The following is an 18,895-nucleotide window of genomic DNA, read 5'->3' as shown; positions in this document are numbered from 1 at the left end:
CTGATATTTTCTGAAGAATTTTTCAATATGGTTTTACTATTTTTAATTTTTTTCATAATATTTCCTGAAATCTTCTTCAAAGTCACTCTTCATAGTTAATTATTTTGAGAATGCCGATACCTCTTTGTTAGTTTGCTAGGGCTGCCGTAACAAAATACCACAGACTGGGCAGCTTAAACAACAGAATTTTATTGTCTCACAGTTCTGGAGGCTAGAAGTCCAAGATCAAGGTGTCTGCTGGATTGGTTTCTTCTGAGGCCTCGCTCCTTGGCTTGTAGATGGCCTCCTTCTCCCTGTGTCTTCACATGGCCCCCTGTGTGTGTGTCTCGGTCCTAATCTCCTCTTCTGGTAAGGACGCCAGTCAGCCTGGACTAGGGCCCACCCTAATGACTTCATTTTACCAATTACCTCTTTAAAGCTATTGATCAGTTACTCTATGTATCTAAAAATATTTGAAAATCTGACAATTTTTATTTTGCACAAATTGTCGCAGTTGGTTTTAGACACATCAATCAGTGATTTGTGGCCTCCGCCCAATCCCCAGGGCATTTCTGCTTTGTGTGTTTTGGTTGTTTTTTTTTAATTTAGAAAAAAATATTGTTTTCACATAATGTTGTACTCCATTAATATTTGACTTTATTATTATCACCAAAAGATATTTTGAATGTTGAGTTTTTTCACTGAATTTACAATAGCATTTACAATAACGTCAGATGTTTTATCTTTGGCAAAATGAACCACCTAAAGCCTTACTTTTATTTCATGACCTGGGTGAAAAAAATTCACCCATTATTACAACGAACTTACCTGCTTTTCTATTTGAAGCATCTATGACTTGGATATAAAATTGATATTACTTAAAACCTTGTGAATTTGTTCTGTAAATAGAGCTTCATCTTTATACCTGTACAAACACATACACACACAACAAGAATAGAAAAAAAGGAAACATTAATTTGGCCCACCTGTCACTAGATCTACCTAAAAGTAAATGTATGCTTTACAGGGTGGTATGAAAACTACCTTTGGCAACTACCTTTAATTAAATCATGATCTGGAGGTAAAATCCCCTTAAAATAATTAGTACTTTTGATGTAGATGCTGATGCTTGTTCAGCAGATTCCTGTCTTCTGGTTTCCATGCAGCGTCAGACAGCCCCGTGGTGGAGAGTAAATGCCAACTAACATGCAAGTTATACATTCATCTCCACTTCCTCAGAAAATGGAAATGGAGTACTGAGTTTTTCATTAGATGGGCATCTTAAGTTTATTTTTCTTAGCTCATTGCTGACAAAAAGCACTTCCTTGCAAAATAAAAAGTGTTTTCAAACAATAAAATAAAGAAGTGGCTGTAAATTTATGCCACGCCATAAATGGCAAAGCCTGTAGCAAGAGCATTTGGACTACTCTAGAAGCTCAGTGGTAGAACTGCTCGGCTTCTGTTTCCCTATTCGTAGTCCCTATACCCCCAACCTGTAATTTCCCACATTTCCCACTGATCCCACCTCATTTTACCAATTACCTCTTTAAAGCTATCGATCAGTTACTCTATGTATCTAAAAATATTTGAAAATCTGACAATTTTTATTTTGCATGATAAAATGTCGCCGTTGGTTTTAGACATATCGATGAGGTGGCCTGAGGACTCTGCGGGACAGGTCACCGAGACCTCTCCAGCCAGTCCTGGAGAGCAGACAGAAAGCTGTCCCCAGTGACTTCCACCCGAGCAAATGTCAGTTGATCAGCAAGCACCCTGCCAGTGGTCATTGCAAAACACTATAATTTAAGCTTTGTCCAAAAGGGCCAGGAAAGGGAAAATTGGTTATCCCTCGTGAACATTTAGATGCAACCCTGGGTTAAAGGAAGAACTCTGAAAAAAAAAAAGGAAGAACTCTGTGTACAGAACACAGCAGAAAGTGAAAGCATTAAGTGGAAGTCTATTGAATCCATTCCAGATCATTTTGATCCAACTAGTTACAAAAACATTCTTATAATGAAATTGAAAACCGGGCCAAATCACTGAGTGAATGGGAGGCTGGAACCACAGTTACCAGCCAGGACCATCTTCAGTAAACCAAGATGGCTACACATCCCACTTGTACTCCAGCTGAGGAGAGGGGAGGGAGGGAGAAAAACTCCCCTGACTGTTTGTACAGCTTTTGTCAAAAGAGCATAATCCGCAGAACCCTCCAGCTCCAAGCCTGGGGAACTGGTTAGTGTAGAAACACCTCTTCGCTTGGTGAGCTGCATTCTTCCTCGGCTTCTTCAGCTTGGGCACTGGCCTGGGGATGGGCAGAGGCCATGCTGTCCTGAAGATGGTAGGAACGAGACCTCCCTCCCCTGCTGTAATGTGCCTTTTCTTTTCATTTTCTTGGTGCCTTCCCTGAGGGAACTGAAAGGTATGTTTGGGTGTGGTGCGGCAATAAAGATGATAAGGAGGTAATTTTTTTTAAAGGTAATTTTGGAATCAGTGCTGACGGTCTTTGTTCCTAACCTCGCAGGTGTGGAAATGGAGTGCTGAGACTGTCCCGACATCATGCTCTGTCCTCCATCAACCAGGATGGCTGCGTGGGGTTTGAGCCCTGGAGTTGGGAGATGTAAACTTGGGGAAGGAAGAGCTCCTGAAGGAGGTGAGGCAGTAAATTAAGTGTCCTGAGTCCAGCTACTCTTCTCAGTCCTTCTGTAAGACCCTTTGGAAGTCTATTTGTGGGAAGGAACAAGGACTTGATCTCTCTTGCCCCCCAGAGCCTCCCATTTCCTTTCCATTTGTCCTCAGGATGGGGCCAAAAGACCAGAACTTCCCACAGAGATGCTCAGAGAGGTCCCAGCCACTGCTCTGCCTTCCTTCCAGCTCCAGCCTCTGGAGAGCAGGAAGGTGGGCTTCTCCTTTACATGCAGGGCAGAAGCATGCAGATTTATAAATCCAAAGAGACAGCCGGCATTCTGAAGCAAAACCTCCACCTAATTATCCTCCCGTCCTATGGTCCCCAATGGACCCCACAGGTGGATGGCTTACGACAAGTTACAGCAACAGCAGTCGGCTCAAACACCAGACCCATCTGCCAAGCCTCCTAACAGGTGTGCCCATCCACGTAGATGTAGAAGGCGCCCTTGGTGGGGGCGCCGGGATAGAGACCCTCGGACCTCCTGGCACAGAATCCACTATCACCCGCACTCCCACCCCAGGAGCCACAGTGGTGATGGGGGCTGAGCTGGTACTCTGGTAAAGGTGGGTGCTCTGCAACCTGAAGAGAGTAAGAAAAGGGCCCCTGTGGGTTCTGGAATGGACTCCTTTCCCAGGACAAATGTGTCTGGAGGGTCACTGGGGGCTCCTCTCAGCCAAGGGAACATCCTACCCGAACCAGAGATTAAGGGCTCTGGGCCTGAATCTGTGCTATCCAAGTTCACAGCCCAGCTCTGCCACAAGCTGTGTGACCATGAACAAATCACTAACTTCACTGTGCCTCAGTTTCCTCCCTTTAATGATGGGATAATAGTACTATCTCTTAGGGGCACCTGGGTAGCTCAGTTGTTAAGCGTCTGCCTTCGGCTCAGGTCATGATCCCAGGATTCTGGGATCAAGCCCTGCATCGGGCTCCCTGCCTGGGAAGGGGGGAGCCTGCTTCTCCCTCTCCCACTCCCCCTGCTTGTGTTCCCTCTCTCACTGTGTCTCTCTCTGTCAAACAAATTAAATCTTTAAAAAAAAAAGTACTATCTCTTAGAATTATTATTATGAATGTTAATCCAGGAGGATGGTGGGAGGGGGATGATCCAATCATGGGGAGGAGGGAATGGGAGAGTGACTTACTCAGGGACTTTGACGGACTCATGGACATATTTGTTTCCAAGGAAAGATTTTAGGACTGCCAAGTCAGGGAGAATGAGTCTTGGACTCCAAGCATCCCTTTCCCCCCTGCCCTCTGTTACTACCAACCACCTTCTGAGAAGGCTTGTCTGAGTTGGAGCTTGGGTGGGCTGTAGTGTCATAAGAGACATAAGGCCCTTTGACAGCAGGTGTCTGGGCAAAGATAGAGGGCTCCAGATGGGGAGGTACAGAGTGAAGGGCCCCGGGGTTGGTCAGCAGTTACCTCCCACACCTAAGCATGCAAAGACCGGGGGCAGAAGCCTAATGGCCTGAAAGATCTCTCACCTCCTATATATATTTTCCATAAGCAGAAGGGGAACAAAGGAGGGGAAGAAACTCTGATCTACACTTTGGTCCTTGAACTGGATCAGGACCAGAGCAGAGCAGGGGAAGAGACCAAAAGGGAGTCTCCAGGAGTTGGGGGGACGACGGGAAGGTACAGGAGCTAAGGAAAGGAAGGAAGCCAGCTGTGGCTGCACGGGAGCAGAAGGGCTCCTCTAACTGCCGGACTCTGCAGCTGGGTCATTAGCTCACCTTGAAACCTTAGGGCCTCCCTGGGTCTTGCCTCACCTGGGATTGTAATTCATCAAATGCACTGGGAGGCGCTCTCTTTCCCAACTGAGCAGAAGGAGGAGCATGGAGGGCCTTACCTTGAGGGTGAAGCTCTTAAGGTTGACAAACACAATCCATTGGTCCCCCTTCTAGGCATAGGGCGCCTCCTAGGGGTTGTTTCACACCCTGGTGGCTCCTTTCAGGAGGAAGGAACAGACCTGGGGCAGGTGCAGGAGCAACTGTCCGACTCAGATGTGCCCGGTTCTGCTTGGGCCACCTTTCCCTTGTCCCTCCCATTCTTTTCTCTGCACCCCACTGCTCCTTGCTGGAAATAAGAGTTCATGGTTCCATTTTCACCCCAGCTCCCCTGCTTTGCTTCCAGTCCAGCACACAGTGAAGGGGTCACTGGCAGGAAACCACAATCTCTTTGACCTTTAAGTGATATTCAGAGAAGTTAAGCCATTTGTCTAAGATCACCTAAAAAGTAAGGTGGCAGAGCCAAGATTCAGACCAAATTTCTCTTTTCTGTGATGTCTTCCAGCATGCACCCAGGTCCTGAGAGCTTGATCTTACAACCTGCCCACTGGATTCCCAACTGGACCGAAGTGTCAATTAACCTATCTGATCAGGCATTCCTGGGTTCTGCCCCTCACTAGTCTGTGGGCTAGGGAAAGCTTTTAACCTCTCTGTGGTTCAGTCTCCTCAACTTTATTTTTTTATAAGATTTATTTATTGGAGAGAGAAACAGAGATAGGGAGAGAGAGCAGGAGCCAGGAGGAGAGGGAAAAGCAGGCTCCCTGCTCAGCTGGGAGCTGACGCAGGGCTCGATCCCAGGATCCTGGGATCATGACCTGAGCCGAAGGCAGATGCTTAACTGACTGAGCCACCTAGGCGTCCCTGTTTCCTCAACTTTAAAATGTTTTTTAAAACTTTAATATTCTTGGGGCAGTAAATCGGTAGCTAGCTAGCTCTCAGGTGGCTGTGAGCCTGCATTGCATGTGGCAGACTCCAGGTGACAGTATCCACAATGAGTCCCTTGTGGGTGGCACCTCCTGGGACATGTAGAATACGTGCTGAGGATCTGGGGAGAAAATAATCCAGAAAAACGACAGCAACTCACCTGTCCTGGGAAGAGTGATGCTGAGAGCTCGGTTGCTCTGGGAGGCAAGTACTCCTATTATTCCCATTTTGCTGATGAGAAAACTGGAGCACAGAGAAGGTAAATAACTTGTCCAAGGCTGTACAGCCAGTAAGTTAGCGACAAAGCCAATATGTGAACCCAGGCAGTCTGACTCCAGCTTGTGCTGTTGATTATTCTGCTTTTCTGCTTCTTTGAGAACACAATGACCCGAGGAAACCACTAAACTGGTTAGAAGATCAGAGAGGTGTCCCAGGGAATGCCCACCTTACCGTAAGAAAATCTGAGCACTGGGGCAGTGTTTAGGGGGCTTGGGGGACTGAGTTCCCCTACTCCGGCACTGCCTGCCACCCCTGTTCTGTGGTACGTACATTGGGTGTCTTCTCAGCCATAAGGAAATATTTAAAACCCCTCAGAAATAAATCCCCGAGTGTCTGGCTCTCACTGTCTTTCGGATCTCATTGCCATCTGCAAATCAGGCCTGTATGACCTCCTTCATAAGCTGTGAGGATTAAATAGGCTCGTGAAAGTGGGGTTCAAAGTTTAGATTAAAAATCATTTTTCTAGGGCGCCTGGGTGGCTCAGTTGATTAAGCGACTGCCTTCGGCTCGGGTCATGATCCTGGAGTCCCAGAATCGAATCCCGCATCGGGCTCCCTGCTCAGCAGGGGGTCTGCTTCTCGCTCTGACCCTCTTCCCTCTAATGCTCTCTGTCTCTCATTCTCTCCCTCTCAAATAAATAAATAAAATCTTTAAAAAAAATCATTTTTCTAGAAGGAAAGGAAGGGAAGAGAAGTGGGAGAATCAGGGGAAATTTATGGTGAAATGAAGGTGTCTGGACCCGGAAACAGCCTTATATCCTAACAGCTTTAGGGCCTGCTTTGGGCACCATCCTGTAGAGGAAGAATTGCAAACTTTTCTATAAAGGGCCGGAGAGGAATATTGCAGGCTTTGCAGACCATGCTGTGTCTGTTGTGACTTCCCAAGCCTGCCACTGTAGAGAGAAAGCAGCTATAGGCAATGTGTCAACAAACTGGGCATAGCTCTTCCAAAAAAATTTAATTACAAAAACAGGCAGTGGGCTGGATTTGATCTATGGGCCATAGTAGGCTGCCCCCTGCTTTTGGTGGTTCTGTTCTGGTCCTCCACCAGCTGCACCCCTCGCCATGAGACAAGACTCCAGGGCTAAAGGCACATCCACCTGGAACTCACATCTCTCCTCTTCTAAACCATGACTCAGGATTCTTGTCCAAATAGCCTGGTGCTCACTGTCAGGGCCTGCATAGGCATTTGCCTTGCTCCCGTCATCCTGAATGTGGACCCCAAGGCTGGTGTGCACATGCATGGCCCAGAGGATCTTGTGTGTGTTTGTGTGTATTTATGTGTGTGTGTGTGAAGCCCCTGCTCTGTGAGAAGCTGAAAGGGAGAAGAGCGGGGCTGCCCCATGGGCTGAGTGCCGAACACATGCTCATACAGAATTCCTAGGAGTCTGAGAATGCTAAATTCAATCCTGATCTTCTAGGTTGTTGTGAAATCCCATTTGCTAACTTGGGAGTATAAATCATATTTTAACAGTTAGCTCTTTTAAATATTTAAACATATGAAATGCAGATCTGCACTTGTACCCTAGCCCTGGGCCCCAAAAATAGTAAGAACAGGACAGCCTTACACCACAGGGTCAAGATTGCACAAACGAGGCCACACTTGCTGGAGCAAAATGGTGTGTGTGTGTGTGTGTGTGTGTGCGTGCGCGCCTCAGGGAACAAGTCAGCCGTGGCAGGAGAACAAAGCCAAGTCCAAGGTCTGAAAGGAAGTCAAGGGAAGGCCCAGAGGGGGAGCTTTGGAGGGCCTCATCTAGCCTCGAAGAATCCCACACAAGAATTCCTGGAGAGGAAGCAGGCACTAAGGTCACCTTGCCTACTCTTATATAAGTTAAGCTTGGAAACAAACAAAAACATATTTCAAAGCCCAAGTTAGTAACCTGAGGCCTGAACTGAGTCACTAAAACATAGATGCTCACGATGAGGGAGCAGCAGGCTAGCTGAGGACAAAGCAGAAAGAAGCTGGCACCCTACACCACCGCCCCATGTGATATTTGTGACATTCCTCAGGCACTCCTGGCTGCCCTAAAGGAAAAATAAATGGTTAAGTGATAGAGATCACAGTCCTGCAGGACAGGAGTCTCCCTCAGTTTACAAATGTCCTAGTGATTTACAAGGAAGAAGCTTTCTAATCAATAGCCTAACTTCCAGAGACACATAGTTCAGTTTCCTGAAGCCCTAACATCACCCTCCCCTATATGAAATTGAGGGAGGCTGAGGTAGAAGGAAATGTAAAGAAAATTGAATTTCTTTTGAACCTGAAGTCCATTGACAAGGACGTGTGATGGGAGGAATGTAACATTCCTCCAGGAAACTCCCAACTGTCTTCATGTTAGTGCCTCATTAGAGGGAAAAACAACCTTGGCTTGACAATAACCAGGCCTCCAGTATCCTGAGAGTCTTTAGCATATGACAGTCCTTCTGGACACCCCCTTTGTCCTCACCTCCCCAACTCGTGAGTATATAATCAGCCACTCCTCAAGACCACAGGGCAGCAGGTCTTCTGCCCACGGGTCCTGTCCCCGTGCTTTAATAAACCACCATTTTGCAGCAAAAATGCCTCAAGAGTTCTTTCTTGGTCGTTGGCTCTGAACTCCACCCCACTGAACCTCACCTACATTCCAAAACGACATCATTCAGTGATGGAAGGCTGCTGCCCAGCCATCTAGTCTAGGAGCTTTCAAACTGCTCTGGGCCCTATTCCTGGACAGCATGGCCAGTCTTCTCCAGGTGTCTGTCTGCAAGAGCCCCAGCCCTCTGCTCCTCCACTCTGACCATCTTGGCTTGGCTGGTGGGTCAGCAACAGCCCCTACCTGCCCAAGAACCCGTAGGTTACCTGTAACCCAGGGATGACAGAGGCAGCCAAACCACCTGCCTTTAGGCAATAGGTAGGCTTGGGCAGGAGCATAGCAACAATGACTGTGGGAACTCCTGAATATCTGGACTAGAGTCAGATCAACTATTGGTGGGGGAGAACGAGCTTTACTAATGATTGAGATCAGATATCAGTCCAGTGAGTTAAGGGCATAGGATCAGATTTATTCTAATTTAGAAAATTAAAACTGATGCTTTTGTAATGAAGGATTGTGGTAGAGTCAGTGTTTACCCTACTACACATGTGAAAAAAAGCCCTTAACTCAGACTGTGCTCAATAAATGGTAGTCAAAATTATTACAGTTATTACTTTAAAAGTCTATGGGAAGCCCACGAAAAGGACAGAACCAGCGTAATCAATAAGAAAACAAGACAGACCGTTGCAAAGGAACAGAAGAATGGATCAACCCAAATATGTGAAAATGGTCTCGCCCAGGCTCTTTTGTCCCACTCTGCCCAGCACTCAGCCTGTTTCCCACCCTGGCTGGGATTGTGTTACCTTCAAGGTCATGACAATTGTTTGCAGACCTTCTGAAACAAATCTCCTTCCAGGTCTAAGTTGTGGATTCTGTCCCAAGTAAGGTCTTCTGCTCTATTGTTACATTGCCTATCCTGACTCAAAGCCTAAACTGGAGACATTCCTTCCCAGACTTCTGCTCTTTCCCAGTCACACAGACCGTAGTCTGTTCTGAAGTCAAAGCTCCACCTCGGAAGAGGAAGAGAACATGGCTGGAGGGGTTGGAGTCTAGAAAGGGAGTAAGACTTTTAATCACTCTGTATCCAACAAGTACAGCAAACATTATGGGAAGTCTACACTTAGCAATGAGCTGCTAGGAGCTTATAAGGGATGCATCTAATCTGCGTCAAGGAAATTGACTCTACTTAGGGAGGCAAATATCTAAATACAACTAAATATAATACTATAGGGAATGAAGGATATGCTAAATAGAGTATCAACCTTTAAAATGTGTAAAAGAAAATCAATTCAAAATATATGAATGGATGGGGATGGGCACCTGGGTGGTTCAGTTGGTTAAGTGTCCGACTCTTGATTTCGGCTCAGGTCATTTTCTCAGGGGGCTCTGTGCTGAACATGGAGCCTGCTTGAGATTCTCTGTCTCCCTCTCCCTTTGCCCTTCCCTCCCTCCCCCCTCAATCCCCTCGCCGGCTTGCACGCACACACGTGTTCTCTCTCTAAAAAAACAATATATACATATATATATACATATAGTTCATATATATATGAATATATATTCATATGGAGTATTTCATATATATATTCATATTTCATATATATTCATATATATACATATGAATGGAGTATTTATGCCAGCAACTTTATACATATAAATATGATTTGGTTCCAGCTTTCTAACAACTTACGTCCTTAGGGGGAGAGACAAATACGTAAACAAATTGTTCCTTTTTTCCCCCAGACTGGAAATTTGAAAAAAATTTATAATTGTAGCAAGTGTGCATTGCAACAAACCCTAAAGAATACGGAAGTATATAAGGCAGAAAATGAAAGTAACTACTCATGCTCTAAAAAAAACCCCACTGTTAATGGTTTAGTATATATCATTCCTAACTTTCTTCTTTCTCTGTCTCTGTCTCTGTCTCTATACACACACATTCAACAATAAAGCATCCTTACATGTCATCAATTTAGATATATCAATTTAATCTCCTTTTAGTGGCTACAATCTCTCACTAATTTTAGTTGTTTCTAAATTCCACAATAACAGACAATACTGCAATGAGTTCGTATAAAAGAACATGCACTTACTATTTCTATACTACTCTTCAAAACGTGGTTCAGTTTATATTCCCTCCACCAGTGTATGGAGTATGCCTATTACCCCCATTCTAACAAATAATGGGTATTATCAGTCTTTTATACCTTTTATATTAAACAATGATGCCTTCTTATTTTAACTTATATTAAAATTAAAGGTTGTATTTATTGGCCAATACTATTGCTACTCTGAGTTGCCTGTCCATTCCTATCAGATTGTCCATCTTTCTTGTATTGCTTTTTAGGAGTTCTCTCTGTATTACATGTATTGATCTTTTCTCTCTCATATTTATTTCGATTTTTCCCATGTTTTTTCCTTCATATTTTGTTTATATTTGTGCAATTACAACAATGTTTTTATGAAGTCCAGTCTGTCAGTCTTCATGTATGGCTTCTGATGGAACCCGGGAAGGAGGACATGGGCAGGAGTGAGGCAAGATACAGAAGGAAGGAGGAGAGGATTGAGTCCGGGCAGCGTAGCAGTACCAATGGGACAGAGACTGGTGACTGGAATGAGGGGGCACTCTGGCAGGGATCAGACTGGCTTCCCCTAGAAAGTGAGCTTTGATAAGAGAAATAAGTCAGTAGGAAAAAGACAAATCCCATATAATTTCACTCATATGTGGAATTTAAGAAACAAAACAAAAGAGCAAAGGGGAGAAGAAAGAGAGAGAGAGGCAAACCAAGAAATAGAGTCTTAACTATAGAGAACAAACTGATGGTTCCCAGAGGGGAGGTGGGTGGGGGATGGGTGAAATAGGTGATGGGGATTAAGGAGTGCGCTTGTGATGAGCACCAGCTGTATGGAAGTGTTGAATCACTATATTGTTCCCCTGAAATTAATCTTACACTGTATGTTAACTAACTGGAATTTTAATTAAAACTTAAAAAGAAAGTGAGTTTTGAGATAGGATTGGAAAGAGGGTCTGGGCATTGCCAACCAGGGTGCAGAAGAAAAGTTAAAACATACGCAGCACTCGGCCATCAGTGAAGTCTTGGGGACGGGAATGGTCTCCCTGGGCAGACATGGGGAGCAAGAGTGACCGATGAGCCTTTAGGGGCATCGCAGCAATTGAGAATTGCCAGATGGCCGGAGATGTGAGGACATCCGTTTTTGGTTAATAAGGTCAGATTTAAATGCCAATTCTGGGTCACCTTGATTTACAGGGGTCTAAGAAGGCAAGACCTAGCTCTGAAACCCCAGGGAAGACTTGAATCCCTAAAAGTGGGGAAAACCAATTAACCCAAGGTTTGGTCAGAAACCATATGCTTTAGTGATTTGCTTGAGGAGGAAATCCAGAAGCCTGTTCTGCCAAAGGAGCGAATAAAAATGGAAGATAGCGCTTTATTAGCGAGGCAACAGAGGCACTGCCACTGTCCAGACAGAAACCTGGGTGGAGGCCCCTGCCGAGCCCCTGCACCACCCCCTGCCTGGACTGGGAGACAGCCTCCTGCTCAGGAGGCCAGGGGAAGCAGCGCCCTCTGGTGGTGGTTGGCAGGGGGCTCGACACCTGATAGGCTCCTGGGAAGGTACTGTCTCCCCCAGCCTCTCAGTCTTCTCTTGGGATAGGGATTATCTCGGAAAAGTTGGGAGGATGAGTAGGGAGAGAGAAATGAGTCTAGCTCAATGAGTCTGGCTCATTGAGGAAATAGGTAATGACCCAAAAGAAGGAGGAAGCAGAGGAAGAACAGCAGGGAAAGTCGAAGGGGAAAATGCAGAAAAAGGAGGAAGAAACACTCTGTTCTCAATATGGCGAGATGGGTTTTCTTGCTTGCCCCAACATGCATGCATTACTAATGCGTGGCACCTCCCCACCTTGCTTTCTGGGACCTGGTTCAGGCCTAAACTTGGCATAACAGAAAGGGGCATTTTGTTTATGTGCCTCTAGGCAGAGGAAGGGATGGGCTTTTTCAGCAAATGTCAGCCTTGGGAACACATGGGAAGCATGCTAAGAAAGGCTGGTCTACAACGCAGAGCACTGGGAGGAAAGAGGAGAGAGCAGCTTCTGAAAGAGGTATTTGTTCCTTGGTGAGAAGAGTGCCCCTGCGAGGCACCCAGAGAGCCTAACTGAAAACACCCAGCCCAAAAAGAACTAGAGAGGAACCAACTAGAGGAGATGCCCAAACACCCACCTTGTCTGAGAGCCCCTTCTGCGTGAGAAGTCACTATCCCACCTGAACTAAAAACCTCTTGTACGTCCAAAGTACATCTGGTCCTTGTGTGTGAGATTGGACTATATAGTAAAGTAGTTGAATAATGGACTCTAACCTTCCTCTCTTCCTGAGGAATGCAAGGTCAAGACCGCTTCTTGCTCCCACCATTTTGTCAGGACGTGTGCTTCAGACAAAATAGGATCTCCGTAAGTCATTGTTAAATAAACAAGCGTATGAATAAATGAATAGGTGGTTCGTCTGTGTACTTCCAGGCAGCCCCTGTAACCAGTAGGGCCATCACTGGTAGTTCTTTGTTGATAAATGGATGGATGAATGAATGAGTGGCCTCCTGGGAGCCCAGATTTGGTGGTTGTCAGACTGGCGGTGAGCTGAACAATATTGTGTAAAGGCTTGTCTGGGTTGAACCACCTGTGAGAACTTCGCTCAGATACAGGATGTGGGCTGAGAGCTTCTCATGTTCCTACTTTCAAGGGTGGGTGTTGGGTACTGAAAGTGCCTCTGCTTTGCTAGTGGGGCCCAGCGCAGGGCCTGCCAGATCTGCAGAACTGAGGGTTGGGGGAGGAAGGAGCAAAGGGAGGATATAAGCTCTAGCCAGAGATGAGAAGGAAACCATTGTCGGGAGCTCATGCTGTAGTAGAGGGGGCCAGGCCCCTGGAAGGAGCCTGAGATAGTCGTTCATCACCTACCCATGCACCTGCCACGACTCTTCGCAGACAGAGGCTAGGGAAGGTCTTTACAGAGTGGGGATGTTAGGGTTACCTTTCCTGTGGGATCGTTTGTGGAGATTAAAGGTGATCATGTTGGTGCAGCACAGTGCCTTGGCTCAGAATGCACACTCAGTAAATATCTGATACTATTTTCCAATACATTCTGGATGTTCACTTCAATTTTCCATCACATTGGTAAAGAAGGGAGGTGGAAAGTTATGAGGGGCCCACACCTGTTTTATCAGGGGGAAGGTCCTATGGGGTTATCACCCATTGCCTAACCTCGAGACCATGGCTGCAGGAAACTTGGACTATATGGCCCAGTGATGGTTCCTGGAGTCACAGATTGGGTTCTCTGGAAACAAATGTGGAGCCAGAACTTGGGCACAGATCATTCACCAGGAATTGTCACCTGGGAGAGGCTGGGGAGGAGGCAGGAGTGGGCAGGGGGAGAAGCCAAGTCACGATGGCAACCCTTACAAAGCTTTGGCCCACCTGATGGGGAGCTTCAGAACAAGTGCTGTCCAACAGAGTTGCCCTGTTTCAGACTAACATGCCCAAGCCTTTATACATCCATCTCATTCAGTCACCTAGTAAGGGCATGACCTTGGGAAAAAAGGATCTCTGCGTCAGAGCAGACCCTGAGAAAACCAGCAGCCGAGGCACCCCTGCAGCTGGGCAGCAAGTCCCTGGAATGAGTCCTTCTGGAGAAAAGAGGCCTTTTGTGACCCTTAGCCCCTCATCACCTGACACACAGAAGCAGATGTTTTCTACTCTAATTGTTTTTTGATGAATCCCATTTGCTTAAGTGTTGCTAGTCACAACACAATTTCACAGATGTGGTCTCCTCTTGTTGCGAGCTGGTAAGAGGGGCCTTTGGGGGAAATCTGAGGAAGATGTCAAAGTGGGGAGAATCAGAAATCTCATCCCACTGGCTTGTGATGGAGTGGGTCTCGGTCCTTCTAAACGGTCTGATGCACTGGGCCTGAAAGACCTTTCCCAGATAGTCTGAAAGAAGGTAGGGGGAGGTGTTGGAGGGGAGTCAGTATTGCAAATGTTAGAAGACAGGAACTGAGGGGGAGGGAGCGCTAAGAGGAGCTAAGCCAGGAAAAGGTGATATGGTTTGAGCATAAAGGTCAGCCTAAGAGCACAAAACACCTGGGCACTACTCCTAGCTCCAGCAACACTTGTCTTTAGGCAAATTATTTCCCCATTCTGAGTTTCACTTCCTCTACCACATGCCAATGGACTCACACTCAACTTGGTATCTTAGACACTAGCATGGAGGCTGAAATGCTAGTTTAATGCACATTTAATAAGTGTTTGTGGTCATATGGAAGTTCCTCAAAGAGTTAAAAATAGAACTACCCTACAACCCAGCAATTGCCCTACTAGGTATTTACCCAAAGGATACAAAAATACAGATTCAAAGGGGTGCATGCACCCTGATGTTTATATTTATAGCAGCATAATCAACAACAGCCAAACTATGGAAAGAGCCCAAATGTCCATCACTGATGAATGGATAAAGAAGATGTATATATATATATATATATATATGATGAAATATTAGTCATCAGAAAGAACAAAATCTTGTCATTAGCAATGATGTAGATGGAGCTAGAGAGTATTATGCTAAGGGAAATAAGTCTGTCAGAGAAAGACAAATACCATATGATTTCACGTATATGTGGAGTTTTTTTTTTAAAAGATTTTATTTACTTATTTGACAGAGAGAGACACAGCGAGAGAGGGAACACAAGCAGGGGGAGTGGGAGAAGGAGAAGCAGGCTCCCCGTGGGGCAGGGACCCCGATTCGGGGCTCAATCCCAGGACCCTGGGATCATGACCTGAGCCAAAGGCTTAACGACTGAGCCACCCAGGCACCCCACGTGTATGTGGAATTTAAGAAACAAACCAGATGAACATAGGGGAAGGAAAAAAAAAAGAGAGCAAGGGAAGCAAACCATAAGAGACTCAACTACAGAGAACAAACTGAGGGTTGATGGAGGGAGGTGGGTGGGGGCTAGACTAAATGGGTGATGGATATTAAAGAGGGCACTTGTGATGAACATCGGGTGTGTTCTATGTAAGTGATGAATCACTAAATTCTAGACCTGAAACCAATGTTACCATATATGTTAACTAACTAGAATTTAAATAAAAACTTGAAAAAACAAAACATGAGATATTCTGTCTCTTACACAGACTGAACACATACTTGCTTTTGGTGGTTACTGCACAGGAAGGACCTGGGGACCCCATTGTGGTACTCTGAGTCACTCTGCTCTTCATAACTTTTAAATCCACTTGAGCTCCATCCATATTCCAAAGAGCTATGGCCACCTTCACCTCCATCTTCAGCATCATTATTAATCATTTTGCCTGATGGCAAAAATGGCAAAATGAAATAAAAAATGCAGAATTCGTTAAAAAAAAGAAGTGTTTGTGGCCACTTCCAGTTACAACTCAGTAACCCTCATGCCATAAACTAGAAATCTAGATTAAATCTGTGAAACCATGTTTTCAGATGTTAGGCAACCCATCGTGCAGGACTGTGAACTCTGAGCGAGTCCAGGTGGAAAGTGTTGGTTGAGCAGCTAGGAAATTAAATTGGGATCTCGGAAGATTCAATGCTTAGTAAAGGACATGTTGGCCCTTAAAGACGGCTCTAGCCCTTCCCTGACAAAGCTTAACATGAGCTGCAAAGTGCTCGAGTCAATCTGTGAGTATATGAACTGATTGTCCACACACACTAAACATTCGACAACATAAGAGTGTTCGGCATCCAATGATGATTATTAGATATGCCAAAAAACAGGAAATGTGACTCAGAACAAGGGGGAAAAATCTGTCTAGAAACAGGCCTAGAAGTGACAGAGATTAACACCAGCTATTGTAAGTACGTTCAAGGATGTAAAGGGAAACGCAAGTACAATGAAGAGAGAAACCCAATAAAAAAGGTAGCTCAAGAGCTGAAAAATGAAATACTCAAAACGAAAAATTCACTGATGGGCATAGAAGTAGATGAGATTCTGAAGAAAAAGATAGCAGTAGAACTTCAAAGCAGAGTAGTGGAAACTAAACAAAATGACAAAAAACCAGGAGCTAAATCACACAGTGCCCTGTAGGTCACTTTAAGGATTTTGGCTTCTACTCTGGGTAACCTGGACACCACTGGAGAGTTTTGATGACGGAAGTGATACCATCTCATTTGCCTTTGAATGGAATCACTCTGGCTGCTCTGTGGAGAACAGACTGCAGAGGGGAAGGCTAGACACAGGTGGCCTGTTAAGTGAATGCTAGTAATATTCTGAGTGAGAAATGATGGCGGCTTAATCCAGGTTAACAACAGGACAATGAGAAATGGTTGAAATCTGGGATATATTTGTAGGTTTTTTTTTTTAAGTAAACTGTACACCCATTGTGGAGCTCAAACTCATGACCCCAAGATCAAGCATCCCATGCTCTACTGACTGACCCAGCCAGGCACCCCCGGGGATATATTTTGATGGTAGAGCAGACAGGATTTTTTCATGCCCTGGATTTAGAATGAAGAGTGATGTCAAGTTGTATACACTGAGCCACTGACCATTTCGTAAGAGCAAGAACTATGTATCAGTTAGGACTGCATTTAGGTATGTATAACAAAAATCCCAATGACATAAACAAATGAGTGTTCATTTCACATGACTGGTTAGACCAATTCTTCAGAAATTATTCATTTCACATGACTGGTTAGACCAATATTGGTCCACTACTCAAGGTTACCATCGACATCTCAGGCTCTTGCTATGGAGTTCCATGACTCCATACTTCAACAGATTGTATCTTTGCCCTTGTTCTTGTGCTTCATGGTCCCAAGGTGGCTCTGTATGGTATCAGTATTCCAGGAAAGAAGAAATGACAAAGGGACAAAAGGGACCCTGCCAGTGGAGTTTGTCCCTTTCTTACCCAAGAAAGCAAAAGCTTTCCTGGAAGCCACATCCAGCAAACTTCCCCTTATATTTCATTGGGTCATGTAGCCAACCTTTGGAGAATGAGATTCTATGTGTGGTCTAGGCAAATTGCAATTCATTCTTTATGGCCAGGGTAGGAGGTCTTCTCTCCCTAGAGTCAAAAGATTTCTGCTGGTAGCTAAACGCATGAGGTTCTGTTAGCAGAATCAAAGGGGCATACTTCATGAAGAATGTTAGATTAGTGATTGACAATTTCTACCATTGATTGATTGCTTTTGCAATTTTGTTACAAAACAACTTTCTCCCCCCTTCCCTTGTTTGGCAGGTGTATATAATAAACACACACTGCTACCATGTTGGCATGACGGCATAGTGATTTGGAAAGACTTCATAAATAAGCTGCTTGAGAGAAAGACAGGAGAGACGTGAAGGGGGAAAGGGTGGGCGTGGTTGGTCTCAGATTGTTAAAAAAGAACTGGTCAGTAAGAGGAGCAATGCACTGCAGATTTTTGAAGTGTGTAGAAAAGGGTAGGCCAGTTTGGCTGTCGGTTTGTCCATCTCATTCATTGTAGGTTATCTTGAGAAACAAGGGAAGTGCAGAGTGACGAACCAGTACAGACGTGATGAGGGAGGGAAATGCATGTTCTATTAAAGCTGGTGGCAGAATCCCTTCTAGAGAACTTTTGTTGTTGTCAGCAAAGCACTTGCTGAAAAGTTAGGTCCCAGGATCTGGTTTAGAGAGCAACACATGACACAAAGAAAGCAAAATTGCTTTGCCAAATAAAGAAGAGTTTTGAGTTTTGGCTGGCCACACTAGAGGAGGGGTAAAGGGATCCTGGGAATAGAAGAGGGAAGGGGAAAATTGAGATGGATGGGAGAGAAAGTTCCATGACTCTGAGCCAGCAGGCATTATACCCTGTCCCCTTTTTACAGGGAAGGAGTCCTGTAGCTTTCACATGGTAGAGCCAGGGTTTAAACACAGAAATTTGAAAGCCTGAAAAAAAAAAATAACCCAAACCCAGAACCAAACAAAAGCCTGGTGCTGTCTCTACCTGCAGCCCTGCCCCAGTCAGCACGAAGGAGCTCGGGTCTGAGCAGGAGGCAGTTGGTTGGTCGTTCACAAACCCTCTGGTGTCTCCATCTATGGAAAGGCTTTGTGGTGAAGGCCCACCTCAGTCGTGAACTCTGGCGTCAGATGCTCTGGCAGGAAGCTCTACGACAACCTTGGGGCACAGGCAGTTTCCTCTGGTAGCGCTGTGGGTGATGGTTCCACCTCCTTCCTCAGAACAAACTGGCAAACAATCTTCGCCCCACCTTCCACCCGCAGGTCTCCAGCAGCCAGGCCTCTGTTGCTAGGGCAACTGATACTTTCAATTTCCTGATAAGCAGGGGACTGGCATCTGGGCCCCCACAGAATAAGTACCAATCTGAATTTGGTTTCCTTTGGGTTTTTTTTTTTCCTGTATATCACAAAAAGAAAAAAAACGATAAAGCAAAAGCAAAACAGTTTTAATTTCATAGTTCCATTCACCCTGGGAACCTGATGCTCATGGTCTCCCACATATTCACACCTTGATTGCTGCTCAGATTTCCCACCAGCAGGTACCAAGTACTGCTCTGTTCCTCTTCCTCTCGGCAGCAAGCTCACTAGTGAGCTCCATTATATACCCCACTGAAGTACACGGCGTAATATTAGCTCAGATACTCCACTTATTCAAAACATTTTCACAA

The 18,895-nt window shown here is 45.3% G+C and overlaps 1 long non-coding RNA gene across 1 annotated transcript; it reads right to left on the bottom strand.

Moving 5' to 3' along the window:
- Nucleotides 1-795: 795 nt before the first annotated feature.
- LOC145721125 (uncharacterized) lies at nucleotides 796-18,554 on the bottom strand. The gene is made up of 3 exons (XR_014144590.1): nucleotides 18,217-18,554; nucleotides 15,427-15,590; nucleotides 796-904 (listed from the first exon to the last, which is right to left on the bottom strand). It is a non-coding gene; the product is annotated as an uncharacterized LOC145721125 (long non-coding RNA).
- Nucleotides 18,555-18,895: the final 341 nt, after the last annotated feature.

Source organism: Leptonychotes weddellii, chromosome 4, assembly GCF_054177405.1.
Source record: "Leptonychotes weddellii isolate Sample4059 chromosome 4, ASM5417740v2, whole genome shotgun sequence".
In the NCBI taxonomy this organism is placed as follows: Eukaryota; Metazoa; Chordata; class Mammalia; order Carnivora; family Phocidae; genus Leptonychotes; species Leptonychotes weddellii.
The sequence above is the reverse complement of the archived record's forward strand: the minus strand, read 5'-3'. Positions and strand labels throughout refer to the sequence as shown.